This window comes from Pseudophryne corroboree, chromosome 8 (genome assembly GCF_028390025.1).
Source record: "Pseudophryne corroboree isolate aPseCor3 chromosome 8, aPseCor3.hap2, whole genome shotgun sequence".
NCBI classification, from domain to species: Eukaryota; Metazoa; Chordata; class Amphibia; order Anura; family Myobatrachidae; genus Pseudophryne; species Pseudophryne corroboree.
This window is the reverse complement of record NC_086451.1, coordinates 467,138,773-467,152,802: the sequence shown is the minus strand read 5'-3', so window position 1 is coordinate 467,152,802 and position 14,030 is coordinate 467,138,773.

Sequence of the window (14,030 nt, the reverse complement as noted above, 5' to 3'; positions counted from 1 at the left end):
TCTTGGAGAGAGATAAAGTGGACAAGCTGTCCAAAACAATCAATGCGCTTATGTCATTTATCTAGCATAAGTCTTTGGGCAACAACTCTTCTTTATCTCTCTCCAAGGCTTGACACATCTGCCCTTGGAGAGGTAACATCAGTAACAATGAACTTCCTGAGTAGTTTGCCAACGAGGGTCAGTCCCCATTTGGTCGCCTTTGCCCTGGGTAGATCTCAGCTACTTTCAAACACATAACGATCACTCAGCATTTGTCAGGAACACCAGAAGACGGTCTCCTTCTGGCAATGTGTGTATACAGAAGCTGGGTTTCTCTAGGACAGGTGCGTCTCATTAATGCTGCCAAGAATTGTGCTGAGGACAAATATGTTTTTGGCACTCAGACTCTATGCAAACCAGTTACTTGCCGACTGCAGGATAAATCTAATATTAGGTATCAACAGCGGAAGCTGGTGCAGATCTGCTGGTATGTGACAATGCGTATATACAGTAATCGTCGTAACATATTTACACTGCTATGTGATAATACGTGCAGTGCTATTCTGTTTTGCTGGGGAAAGTGCCAGCGATTCATCAAACTATCACATGATAAAACAGAGAAAACATTCGCACTAACACATATATCTAACATAGGAATTGTACCCATCAGTGATTATTTCAATTGATAACCAGCAAGAGACAAAAGAAGCATAAAATGAATCCAATAAGACTATGCTGTAATATTTTATAATAAATTATCTACAAGGACTAAGCACCTACTGTAATATTTATCTGGCCAATGGACGTTCTTTGCAGTTTTTGGAAATAAAACTAAACCGGGATTCCAATCGACAATTTTGTTACGCAATTAGTTTTACCCTCAATTTATTATATTTTGATGTTGCTAATACATTTTTTTACTTTATTGCACGCTTTGGATGTGTTTGGCTGTAATTGTCATGGCCATAATTAAAACTTTGTGGGTCTTATAACAAAATATTGAAGGGGCCCCCACTGCTTATAGAAAAACACCTCCCTCCAAAACACTTTAATTGAGAAACAGCCTGATGATTAAGTAAAGGAAAGTTATGCTCACCTTTCAGTTTTGGGGTGTTGACCACGGTCTTGTCTATGTTTGTCCATTCTACAGGGGTCAGAGGCACACATAGGGGGCTGATTTAGAGACACACTAGGGAATGGGATCGGAGGCACACTAGGTTCAAAGGCACACGAGGGAAGTGGGGTTGGAGGCACATTAGGGAAGGGATTAGAGCAGAGGCACACTAGGAGAGGGATAACTAGAGGCACTCTAGGGGAGGGATAAAGGCAGAGTCACATCAGGCGAGGGATAAGGGCAGAGGCACACTAGGGGAGGGGTAAGGGCAGAGGCACACTAGGGGAGGGATAAGGGCAGAGGCACACTAGGGAAGGGATAAGGGCAGAGGCACACTAGGGGAGGGATAAAGGCAGAGGCACACTAGGGGAAGGATAAGTGCAGAAGCACACTAGGGGAGGGATAAGGGCAGAGGCACACTAGGGGAAGGATAAGTGCAGAAGCACACTAGGGGAGGGATAAGGGCAGAGGCACACTAGGGGAAGGATAAGTGCAGAAGCACACTAGGGGAGGGATAAGGGCAGAGGCACACTAGGGGAAGGATAAGTGCAGAGGCACACTAGGGGAGGGATAAGGGCAGAGGCACACTAGGGGAAGGATAAGTGCAGACGCACACTAGGGAAGGGATAAGGGCAGAGGCACACTAGGGGAAGGATAAGTGCAGAAGCACACTAGGGGAGGGATAAGGGCAGAGGCACACTAGGGGAAGGATAAGTGCAGAAGCACACTAGGGGAGGGATAAGGGCAGAGGCACACTAGGGGAAGGATAAGTGCAGAAGCACACTAGGGGAGGGATAAGGGCAGAGGCACACTAGGGGAAGGATAAGTGCAGAAGCACACTAGGGGAGGGATAAGGGCAGAGGCACACTAGGGGAAGGATAAGTGCAGAAGCACACTAGGGGAGGGATAAGGGCAGAGGCACACTAGGGGAAGGATAAGTGCAGAAGCACACTAGGAGAGGGATAAGGGCAGAGGCACACTAGGGGAGGGATTAGGGCAGAGGCACACTAGGGGAGATATAAGGGCAGAGGCACACTAGGGGAGGAATAAGGGCGGAGGCACACTAGGGGAGGAATAAGGGCAGAGACACACTAGGGGAGGAATAAGGGCAGAGGCACACTAGGGGAGGAATAAGGGCAGAGACACACTAGGATAAGGATAAGTACAGAAGCACACTAGGAGAGGGATGGGGCAAAGGCACACTAGGGGAAGGATAAGTGCAGAGGCACACTAGGGGAAGGATAAGCGCAGAGGCACACTATGGGAAGGATAAGTGCAGAGGCACACTAGGGGAGGAATAAGGGCAGAGGCACACTAGGGGAAGGATAAGTGCAGAGGCACACTAGGGGAAGGATAAGTGCAGAGGCACACTAGGGGAGGAATAAGGGCAGAGGCACACTAGGGGAGGAATAAGGGCAGAGGCACACTAGGGGAAGGATAAGTGCAGAGGCACACTAGGGGAAGGATAAGTGCAGAGGCACACTAGGGGAGGAATAAGGGCAGAGGCACACTAGGGGAGGAATAAGGGCAGAGGCACACTAGGGGAGGAATAAGGGCATAAACAATACCACTAAAAGATGATTCAAACCTATTAAGTTGCACTTTAAAGCAGTCAAGTTGATAACTATAAATCACCAGCTTATATAAATAGACATACTGTATATAATAAAAAATAACAACCTCACGTGCGCTATGGACAATGTCCTTATAGATGCTTCCAATTATATAATCCATTTCATATAAATGAAATCAGAAAAACACAGAATAGTGGGGGTGTTCAGTTTATAGAAAATGGTATATAGATCCCCTTCTGAATTCAGATGATCCCACTTCCGTTATTTTCACCTGAACGCGATGGACAATACACTCTGTACCAACTTTTACATGTACTGTGTGCTTACTGGAGCAAGTTGGTGCTAGGCACATAAAGGTTTCTTTAGATCCTTCTATGGTCCACTTAAGGGCCTATGGCCCTCATTCCGAGTTGTTCGCTCGCTAGATGCTTTTAGCAGCCGTGTAAACGCTAGGCCGCCGCCCACTGGGAGTGTATCTTAGCTTGGCAGAAGTGCGAACGAAAGGATCGCAGCGCTGCTACAAAAAAAGATTGTGCAATTTCTGAGCAGCTCCAGACCTACTCCTAGCTTGCGATCACTTCAGACTATTTAGTTCCTGTTTTGACATCACAAACACGCCCTGCGTTCAGCCAGCCATGCCTGCATTTCCCCAGGCACGCCTGCGTTTGTATCTGACACGCCTGCGTTTTTCCACACACTCCCCGAAAACGGTCAGTTATCACCCAGAAACACCCACTTCCTGTCAATCACTCTGCGGCCAGCAGTGCGATTGAAAAGCGTCGCTAGACCTTGTGTGAAACTGCATTGGCTGTTGTGAAAGTACGTCAAGCGTGTGCATTGCGCCCCATATGCATGCGCAGGTGCCGTTTTTTTGCCTGATCGCTGCTCAGCGAACGAAAACAGCTAGCGAACAACTCGGAATGACCACCTACGTGTATTAGTATAATCATCCCGGTGAGAATATAAAGCAGATCATAAAATAACATAAACCACTGCACTTAGGAAGATGGAACCCGGGTATCTCAGAAGGCAATGGTAATGTGTACTGTATATGGAAAGGATATCACAGGCCAAGCAATGACACTAGTTAACGCGTTTCAGTACAATGCTGTGCCTATTTATCCAGATGAGTGTTTGCCTCAGAAAAGTGAGCAAGCTGGATAAAAAAACACATTTATGCAGCCGCCATATTGTCAGATACCAATAAATCTTATACAAAGCAGCTTGATAAACACGCACATTGATATGTATTCTGGGAACTGGTATACAGACACAAGAAGAATACTGTGAGTCCACAATATATACACAAGGAAAATGCCACGAGTCTTTAATACATACAAATCAAATGGAGTTAACTACAGGAAATGTAATTAGAGTTCTGAGTGGTCACAATGGCAAAACTCAGTTCATTGCAAAACAAGAATCCAGAGACAAATGATGATCCAGCCATGAATGCTGTATCAGACAGACCCGTATAGACAGGTGTCAGGTGTAATCCATGCTTAACGGTCTCAGAAGTGCAGCACTTCTGGAAGCTTCCAGAACTGCAGCTGGGATTGCACAAGATACCTGGCGACCCCTGGTGGCGGGGAATGAATACTGACGGAATGACGGAAATCGTGACTGAGGAGAGGAATACAAAATCCTCTTCCTACGAGTTCATATGCAACCAAAGTCCTTCTGGTTCAGGTCCCCCCAATTGAAGAGGTCCCCCCGATGCAACTGAGTATTTGCACACAGCAGATCTACGGGAATACGCTAATGATGCTGCCGCAGATATTTGTATAAAGACGCCCACTGACAAAGTCTCTGATACGCTAATTGCGTACAAAGAAGGTTGCTCAGAAAATCCGTAGCAAGTAAGCCGACAGAACCTTTACAACTGTGTACGAATTTGTAGTTGCAGGCTCAGACGCAACTCCGAAATAGTCGCAACATGTCTGCGTTTTGTAGTCACCTCCCACAAACAGTTTGACTATCTCTAACTCTTGCAAATAAATCCTCACTGCATCCACTCTCGCTGATTAATCGCCAGGTGTGTGCAGAGTGACTGCGGCTATTGCGCAGTGCAAAAAATAAATGCCCAGCTGCTCAAACATCAGCACTGCGTCCACCGCTGAATCAGGCCCATTAACCGCGCTTTAGTGACGCAAGCAAACGACAAACCAAGGGTCGCAGAATTTCTCTTCCAAACATAAGTTATTGATTGAATGGACACGGGATGCAGTTGATTTGCCGACAGTCGGGATCCCGGCTAACAGGGGCTATTCCCGCTCGGTATCTGGTCTCTAGGTTGACTACACTTACAGTAGGTCAACAATGTCTAGGTTGACCACTATTGGTCGACAGTAACTAGGTCGACAGGGTTTCTAGGTCAACAGGGTCTCTAGGACGACATGTTCTAGGTCGACAGGTCAAAAGGTCAACATGAGTTTTTTTTTTAAGTTTTTCATACTTAACGATCCACGCGGACTATGATTGGGAATAGTATGGTGAGCGAAGCAAAGCCATGAGAGGGGACACGGTGCACTAATTGGGGTTCCCGGTCACTGTACGGATAAAATGACACAAAAAATAAATAAAAAAACTTATGTCAACCTTTTGACCTGTGGACTTTGACCATTTCGACCTAGAATCCCTGTCGAACTAGTTACTGTCGACCAATAATGGTCAACAAAGACACTGTAGACCTAAGTGTGGTCGACCTTCCATACCACACCCTTCCCGCTATTGGGTGTCCACGACACGTGGCGAGCGCAGCGAGGGAGTTCGTTACGCTCGTTTCCCCTACTGGCATTCTGCCGGTTGGGATGCCATTGTCGGTATATTGACGGCTGGGCAGAGGTCTAGCTATGTGCCATGGTGCCCAGAGCAAGGGTATGTTTCGGCGCCCCCTCCCCTTTACTGAAATGGGTGCATGGTACATTTGAACAGAAAAAATATAAACAAAATCCTAAATTGCTGACTAGACCGGTTCTAGACCTTGTGGTGCTCAGGGCAAAAGTTCCTTTGGGTGCCCCCATTTCTAAAAAAGGGACACTGTGCGCCTAAGGCGCACAACAAATATATAGGGGCGTGGCAACAGAATAGTACCAATCCACATTACACTGCACAGTAGTGTCCGTTATTCACATTACACCACATAGTTGAGCCCCTTATACATGTTACGCCACACAGTAAAGCCCCTTCTTTATGTTACTCTGCATCTTCTAATGCAGAGAGAGGTGCTGAAGTAGCAGCAGCTGGTTCAGAGAGAGGTGCTGCAGCAGCAAGAGCAGGGAGAGGTGTTGATGCAGCAAGGGCAGAGAGAGGTGCTGCAGCAGCAGCTGGGGCAGAAAGAGGTTCTGCAGCAACGGGGGCAGAGAGAGGTGCTGCAGTAGCAAGGGCAGAGAGAGGTGCTGCAGTAGCAAGGGCAGAGAGAGGTGCTGCAGCAGCAGCTGGGGCAGAAAGAGGTTCTGCAGCAACGGGGGCAGAGAGAGGTGCTGCAGTAGCAAGGGCAGAGAGAGGTGCTGCAGTAGCAAGGGCAGAGAGAGGTGCTGCAGCAGCTTGGGCAGAAAGAGGTTCTGCAGCAACGAGAGTGGTGCTGCAACAGGACATAAGTAACCCTGCTGCACAGCTATAAGCAGACAGTGAGACATATAAAGAGTGCGGCAGAGCTCCGACTTGTGCCGGCTGTCAGGGTCTCCTGCTGTCGCCTCTAGCCTGCCCTATTCCCTACCTAGTCTCCAAGTCCGAGTCAGTGTTCGCCCCTCTGCTTCTCCTCCTCCTGCTCTGTGGCTGCCTGTACAGTGGCCCGTGGTATAGCAGGTGGAGGGAGGGGGGATGGCAGGCGATGGCGCGCCCTCTAACTTTTACAGCGCCCGGAGCTTGTGCTCCACTGGAGCCATCCTCGCTACACCCCTGCGGCCGGCATCCCAACCGACGGTATATCATACCCAACGCAAGCAGTAGTCAATAACAATACAGTATAAAGTATATTTGAAAACTTTTAATTCTGGCAGCATCTGTCAGGTATAATCCCCTGCACATCTTGTGAACCTGCGGGACCCCGCTGCTACCGTTGTGGCTTTTGTAATATCAATTCCAGACATTGCAGTCTCGCTGCTTTTTTTTCTTTTTACTGTTCAGATCTAGAATAAGTAGCTGATACTTTCAGGTATCTTTTAATAGAGACCAGCTGGGTCTTTCCGAGGCATTGTCTCTGCTAATGAACAGAATGCTGGTTCTCCAGCGGCTCCCAGTGCTGTGCAGGAGAATGTCGCTGGAGCAGGCTGGGTCTGGGAATGGCTGGCAGCAGAATCCACGCAACTATTTCAATTACTAAGCAGCAGCAGCGATTCTTTCAATATGTGGAATGATGTATGATTTGCGTTCGTGCCTGTTGTAGAACAGTGATAACTAAATGTTTCCTCTGTAGCTGAGCTCAACAGTTTGGCTGTGAAGCAAATTTTATTCTCTCTCCTTGTGACTTAGAGACACCTACAGCCCGCCAGCTGGGAAACCATTGCCCTAGGCAGCGGCACAATTAGATCAGGGATAGAGAAGGCTATTTACAAGCAGCGGAATATGTGGGTGCATGGCACATCTCATTGCTTGCAGGATACGTATACAGATGCAGGCTCACGTTCCACATATGGAAGCTGCCCCTCTCTGGGAGACCTTTCGAAGCGCCGCAGATCTATATAGAAAGCCGCACGGAGGATAAAAGTCACATAAAACACAAATTTGTTGTTGCAAAAAGGGATGATTATCGGCCTTCATATCAAGGGTGGTGGTATTTCTGAAACAGCGCAGTTATTATTACAAGTTATTTATATAGCGCACACATATTCCGCAGCGCTTTACAGAGAATATTTGCCCATTCACATCAGTCCCTGCCCCAGTAGAGCTTACAATCTATATTCCCTATCACATGTACACACACACACATTCACGCTAGGGTTAATTTTGTTTGGAGCCAATTAACCTACCAGTATATTTTTGAGATTGTGGGAAAAACCGGAGTACCTGTAGGAAACCCACAAAAGCATGGGGAGCATATACAACCTATGACCTCAGTGCTGTAAGACAGTAATGCTAACCATTACACCAGCCATGCTGCCCAACAATGGGGTATATTTACTAACATTCGTAATTTTCGGAAAAAGGTCAAAGTTCAATCACGAATGACATCGAAAGTGTAAAACTGCAACTTTTTGAATTTATTACGACTAATTTACTAAGCTGTCGTATTCCGAATTTTCATTTGTTCTGATGTCGATGTCATTCGTGTTTTTTTTACCTTTTTTACGCCAGTGATTAGCAAAACACTGCCGACTTTTTCAAAATGAATCTCGGCCGGATCTGTGTGATCCGTGCTGGGGTTCATTTTTTTTTTTTTTAAATAAACACTGTAAAACGGAGAAAAAAAATGCGTGGGGTCCCCCCTCCTAAGCATAACCAGCCTCGGGCTCTTTGTGCCGACCCTGGTTGCAGAAATATGGGGGGAAAAATGACAGGGGTTCCCCCATATTTAAGCAACCAGCATCGGGCTCTGCGCCTGGTCCTGGTTCCAAAAATACGGGGGACAAAAAGAGTAGGGGTCCCCCGTATTTCTAAAACCAGCACCGGGCTCCACTAGCTGGACAGATAATGCCACAGCCGGGGGTCACTTTTATATAGTGCCCTGCGGCCGTGGCATCAAAAATCCAACTAGTCACCCCTGGCCGGGGTACCCTGGGGGAGTGGGGACCCCTTCAATCAAGGGGTCCCCCCCCCCAGCCACCCAAGGGCCAGGGGTGAAGCCCGAGGCTGTCCCCCCCATCCAATTGGCTGCGGATGGGGGGCTGATAGCCTTTTGTTAAAATGAAAAGATATTGTTTTTAGTAGCAGTACTACAAGGCCCAGCAAGCCTCCCCCGCATGCTGGTACTTGGAGAACCACAAGTACCAGCATGCGGCGGAAAAACGGGCCCGCTGGTACCTGTAGTACTACTACTAAAAAAATACCCAAAAAAAGACAAGACACACACACCTTGAAAGTAAAGATTTATTACATACATCCACACAAACATACAAACATACTTACCTATGGCCCCACGCAGGTCGGTCCTCTTCTCCAGTAGAATCCAAGGGGTACCTGTTGAATAAATTATACTCACCAGCTCCAGGGTCCCAGGCTCCGCGTAGCTCCTGCGGTTGACCGAAAGTGACCTCACCGCTGAGCAGAAAGTTCCCACCATTGGTTACAATGGAGCGCATAGGCGCTACATTGTAACACTGCCGTGTGCCGCCTGTCAGTCAGTACAGGAGCACACAGCCGATCAGGAGGGTGCTACAACGTGGCGCTCCCTGATTGGCTGAAGAAACCCACTTAGACAGAAGTCAGAGTGGGTTTCTGGCAGTCGGGGAAAGGAGACCCATGTGCAAACATGGGTCCCCTTTCAGTGCGTGGCTCGGGTCTCCGTTTTTTTATTTTATTCAAGTACGTGGATTACAAATGGATGCTACGAGGAGCCTGGGACCCTGGAGCTGGTGAGTATAATTTATTCAACAGGTACCCCTTGGATTCTACTGGAGAAGAGGACCGATTCATAGTTAAACAGCCGCGTTTTGACCGATGGTGTATTCATTCGTAATTTTTTTCTTGGACTTCCAAAAAATTACGAATGCCCTCATCACTGCCGTGATTTGAGTTTAGTAAATTACCGAGATGACACTTTGAAGAAAAAACGGCATCTCGGTCAAAATCGGGACCTTAGTAAATATACCCCAATGTGTGAACTATTCGCGTGCTGCTGCGGTGAAGGTGTACTGTGATTGGACAAATAGCACCATTGCCAGTGGCGTAACTACTGCCCCCGCAGTCCTCGCGGTGGCTTGGGGGCGAGGGGCTGCGGGGGCGCCACTGACTTAGAACAGATTGACATGCGGACGAGCGTCCGCATGTCAATCTGCGGTCTCCTTCCCTCCGCTGCTGTGTTGGAGGGACACGGAGGGCACCGCGCGCGCCTCTGCAGTGTCCCTCCTGGCTCTCCGGCCGGTCTAATAAAGGAAGTGCCGTTCGTGAGCTCTGATTGGCTCACGAACTGGCACTTCCTTTATTAGACCCGCAGGAGAGCCAGGAAGGACATGGGAGAGGCGCGCGCTGTGCCCTCCGTGTCCCTCCAACACAAAGGAGCGGCGGGGGGGTGGGGATAGGGGAGCAGGCACTGTGGGGGAATATCTGGCACTGAGGGCATGTACCTGGCGGCACTGTGGGGGAATATCTGGCACTGGGGGCATATACCTGGCACTGTGTGGAGGAATATCTGGCACTGGGGGCATGTACCTGGCACTGTGGGCAATATCTGGCACTGGGGGGAGCAGGCCCTGAGGGGGCTTATGTGACACTGTGGGGGAATATCTGGCACTGGGGGCATATACCTGGCACTGTGGGGGAATATCTGGCACTGGGGGGAGCAGGCACTGAGGGGGCTTATGTGGCACTGTGGGGGAATATCTGGCACTGGGGGCATATACCTGGCACTGTGGGGGAATATCTGGCACTGGGGGCATATACCTGGCACTGTGGGGGAATATCTGGCACTGGGGGTATATATGGCACTGTGGGGGAATATCTGGCACTGGGGGCATATACCTGACACTGTGGGGGAATATCTGGCACTGGGGGCATATGTGGCACTGTGGGGGAATATCTGGCACTGGGGGCATATACCTGGCACTGTGGGGGAATATATGGCACTGGGGGGAGCAGGCACTGAGGGGGCATATGTGGCACTGTGGGGGAATATCTAGCACTGGGGGCAAATACCTGGCACTGTGGGGGAATATCTGGCACTGGGGGGAGCAGGCACTGAGGGGGCATATGTGGCACTGTGGGGGAATATCTGGCACTGGGGGCATATACCTGGCACTGTGGGGGAATATCTGGCACTGGGGGCATATAGGGCACTGGGGGGGTATATTTGGCACTGGGGGCATGTACCTGGCACTGTGGGGGAATATCTGGCACTGGGGGCATATGTGGCACTGGGAGCACGGCCCTACCAACAAGCACTACCCCCTAGCAACGAGCATGACACCCAGTGCATGAAACCCCTGGCAACGAGCATGACACCCTGAGCATGAAAATCCCTGGCACCGTGCATGGAACCAAGAGCATGAAACCCCTGGCAACGAGCAGGTAATTTAAAAGCAATTAGAAGTCTTACTGTAGAACTTAATGTGTAATGGGCATTACGGTGTGTGGCATAATGTATCACGGACATTGCGGTGTGTGTCATACTGTGTCAGGCATTACGGTGTGTTGTATACTATATCACGATCATTGTGGTATGTGGTATAATGTATCACGGACATTGCGGTGTGTGTCATACTGTGTCACAGACATTGTATGTGCTATAATGTATCAGGGGCATTGCAGTGTGTAGCATAATGTATAACGGGCATTGCGATTCCTGTCATAATGTGTCACAGGCATTACGGTGTGTGGCATAATGTGTCTGGGGCATTACAGTGTGTGCATATTGTGTCATGTGCATTATTGTGTGTGGCATAATGTCTAAGGGCCATTGCAGTATGTGGCATAATGTATACTGGGCATTACTATAAGGAGGAAAAATGACAAATAATGTAAGGGGCATGAATCAGGATTATTTTTCTTTCCTGTGGTGGCTAACGTCTGGGCGTGCAGGTTGCAAAACTGGGGTATAAGGTAGTCTTTTCCTACAATACCACGCCCCTTTATGCGAAGCCACGCCCATTTCAACGAAGACACCACCCCTTTTTGGTTGCCCCTTTACTACTGCCAATTATGGGGGGGGGGGGGGGGGGGGGCGCCGAAGAATTTTTTGGCTTGGGGGAGAAAAAATTCTAGTTACGCCACTGACCATTGCGTATAACTGGCGTGGATACTGCAGAGCAACACGTGCCGTTGATGTGAGAGGTGAACGTCGGCGACGAAGGTGCGTGGTGGCGGAGCAGCTCTACGTCACAATGAACCTGGGGGCTGCCAGACGTGTGTCTAACATGACAGTTCAGCCCGTCTAGCTGCTGTCTGTGCCATGTGCCCCCCGGGCCAGTGCAATTTAAGTGTTCCAGGGCCACCTGACTTCAAAATCCCTGTGGAAAGCTGGGCCGCTAGCTTGAGTCTGACCCCCCAGGTTGAAAGTTGCCAGCCCCTGCCTCCATCCTCCCTCTTGGTATGTCGCTGTCCCGATCGGCTGGTGTGGCCATGAGGAGACATCACTGAGGACGGAGAACAAGCCACAGGCAGTGTAACTGGGTGCAGGGGGAGGGCTGGTCCCTGGAGGTGTCCCGGGCCCCATAGCTGCAGCACCCCCTGCACCTACCTCAGCTACGCCATTGAGTCTATAGCTGTGTGGAGGCACAGACTAGGTGTGTCTGCAGGAATATAGTGGGTGGTTGGCTTGTGATTTGCCGCTTTGTTTCCTGAATTTCCCTCCCTCCAGGGCCGTCTTTTCGTATGGGCTCAATGGGCTCTTGCCCAAGGGCCCCAGAAGTATAAGGGCCCTGGGCTGATAGCTGAGGGTCCCCTCTTTCCAGGGGTACCAGATTTTTGAAAATCGGCCCTAGGGAACCAGGGATATCCGAGTTCAAAGCAGTGGTCCCCATCCAAGCCTGTTAATTGCTATTACCATCAAGATATCTCGGGCTCTGTATGACTTAGAGTTTTTCTGATGGTAGATTTCAAAATCTGTGACTCTTCCCTTTCGGTGGACACTAGCAGCTTGTCTCTACTATGCCCATAACCAGAGATATCAGCCTTCAAGCAGCTGGTCCCTGCTCAAGCTCCACACGCCTAATATGCAGTTTTGTATATTAGTTGGTGGATTGTTCTGGCTTCTGAACTCTGATCCCCAATTCCCCAGAACCTCCTGACAGGTGAGACACTCTAATTTTTTTATCCCATGCAAAGCTAAGAAATATTTTTCCAGGAACTTGACATATCTGCAGTTAAGCAAGCTGCCCTCCCACCAGAAAATGATGAAAATGAAGCCCACTCCACTATCGACCCCTCCCTTACATATTAAACACCCCATACCACCCTGGAAGTCATGTACCGGGGCCCCTTCATTCAGCCCAATGTGAACTTTCTACAGTTTAGTGTTCTCCCTCCCGCCCCATCTGTGCAGTAAAGGAGTAATTAGCAGAAATTACTGCTCCAGGTCCTACATGCTGAGCGGAAGCTAGAACACCCCCTACCGTCTGTGGGATATCAAAGCTGCCGTTGATAGCACCCCCACCCATGGAGGATGGGTAGGGGCCCCAGTGTATTGCTGTGCCCAGGGGCCCTCACTGCTGTTAAGACGGCCCTGCCTCCCTCCCCTTCTTGGTACTGTATGTCATTTTGGCAGCATGGTGATTGGCTGGAGGAAAGTTCTGCAGCCCAGGAGCCACCTCGCTGTACTGGTGAGGTGCGCTCCCGTTCCGTACACTGGGCAGGCTGACTTCACCCTACTGGGAGCAGCTGCTTTACCTGGCCAGGTGGGCTTTGTGTGTGTTATTAGTACAGGAGTCGAGAACCTCTCAATTCTCTGCCATTATAGTTAGGGCAATTGGCACGTGCGGACCTATTCAAAATGAAATCGCGTTAAGGAGGTAATTCAGAGTTGATCGCAGCAGCAAATTTGTTAGAAGTTGAGCAAAACCATATGCACTGCAGGTGGGGCAGATGTAACATGTGCAGAGAGAGTTAGATTTGGGTGGGTAATATTGTTTCTGTGCAGGGTAAATACTGGCTGCTTTATTTTTACACAACACAATTTAGATTTCAGTTTGAACACACCCCACCCAAATCTAACTCTCTCTGCACATGTTACATCTGCCCCTCCTGCAGTGCAGCATGTTTTGCCCAGTTGCTAACTTTTTTGGTGTGCTAAAACTAGCTAATACTCATTGATAAATGGTCCCATAGTATGGTGGTAAAAAGAAGAACAGCCAGCTAACCAGTGGAGCCACTTGACTTAGGGAGTTATTCAGGTTGGTTAGCAAACCAAAAAAGTGCTTAGGGCTAACGGTTATTCATTATGAATTTGGAGCAGAAACTGCCAGCAGCCACTATTTCGGTTATGCGGGTCATTGCTTATTTATGCTGGTCTTTGGGTTTATTATATTGGTCATTGATTATATTATGTTGGTCTTTGGGGTTATTATATTGGTCATTGCTTATATTATGCTGGTCTTTAGGGTTATTATACTGGTCATTGGTTTATATCATGCTGGTCTTTAGGATTATTATACTGGTCATTGCTTATATTATGCTGGTCTTTGGGGTTATTCTACTTGTCATTGGTGTACATTATGCTGGTCTTTGGGGTTAATATACTGGTCATTGGTTATATTATGCTGGTATTTAGGGTT